Below are 1,352 nucleotides of genomic sequence, written 5' to 3'. Positions count from 1 at the left end.
TGTGTTAAGTAACTGAGGTAAATTTGCTGAATCAGAATGAGGGAGCAGAAGAACGGGGCTGCATATGCTAGGAATGTATATACTAGAAAAAGGATATAATATCGGTTAAAACCAGCCCTGTGGTCCGGCGTGAATATGCCACGTAGCCCAGTCCTGTGGTCTGCTGCAGCCAAGGTTACTCAAGATGATAAAGAGGGACCCACCTCCTGTGGTCTACCACAGGCAAGGTTACTCAAGATGATAAAGAGGGACCCGCGGCCTTCCTTCAAAACAACCCCTAACGACCACCATTGCGCACGCTCAAGAGGAGGAACACCTGCTTGAAGAAAATTTAAATACGAGACGAACAAGGGGTGATGAATATTAATGTAATAGTTGTGAAACATGATAAATATGTAAACTAGCTCTGTATAAATAAAGGCCAAAAGGATGTGACCTGGCGCGCCTAGGTGGAGCTGCGACTCCCCGGCCGCCCAGCGCTGCTTTTGCTCCTTCACTTTAAATAAACCCTTGATTGGACTTATGAAGTAGTGGTCTCAGTGTTTGACCATAACAACATGGGTATGGCATGGGGCCACTGCCACCTCCAGCACAGCATCAGGACGCCTGGTGGTCCTAAGGGCCCTGACGGATCCTCTCCAGCCAGCAGTGCTGCTAAAGCCCGTGGAAATCAGGAGCTGCTGCTGCTGCTGCTCAGGGTCTCAGCAACCCGCCCGCACCAACAGCGGGTGGGGCAGGACCTGGCGCCAGTTGGGATACGTCCCTGCATCCCGAGCAGAACCCCCGCAGAGGTACCTCTGGCCTCCTGGTGCAACCTCACACCCTCCTGCACCCAAGGCACACCTCCAGGCAGCACCCTGCTGCCAGAGCCCCGATCCCAGGTGCCCCCCAGCCCTGCCACATGTGATAGCCCCCTCCAGCCCCTCGTCCCCAGCGGCAGCACGCTCTGCACCGGCTGCGCCTTCACACTGTTTCCACTCAAAGCGCCCAAGGACCTTTCTCGCCCGTGTCACCTGCTGCACGTTAGAAGCACAATCGCAGAGATTGCTGCATCAAGATAAGCAGCGGAGGAAGCAGAATGTCAGCTTCTCAGGAGGGGGCTGTGCCCTACGCAAGCCCTCGCTCACCGGCCTTCCTTGGGACACGCAGCAACTGTGGACAGGGAAAGGAGCACAAGGGCATGACAGGGGGGAGGATATCAGGGAGTGACAATTTTAGGCCTTTGTGGAAGATTTAAGACGTTCATAGAATAGAATCACAGAATCATAGAATGTTTTGGGTTGGAAGGGACCCCTAGAGGTCATCTAGTCCAACCCTCCTGCAGGAGCAGGGACACCGCTAACCAGATCAGG

Source organism: Egretta garzetta, unplaced genomic scaffold (genome assembly GCF_000687185.1).
Source record: "Egretta garzetta isolate BGI_Z169 unplaced genomic scaffold, ASM68718v1 scaffold333, whole genome shotgun sequence".
Lineage (NCBI taxonomy): Eukaryota > Metazoa > Chordata > Aves > Pelecaniformes > Ardeidae > Egretta > Egretta garzetta.
Note: the sequence above shows the minus strand (reverse complement) of the source record.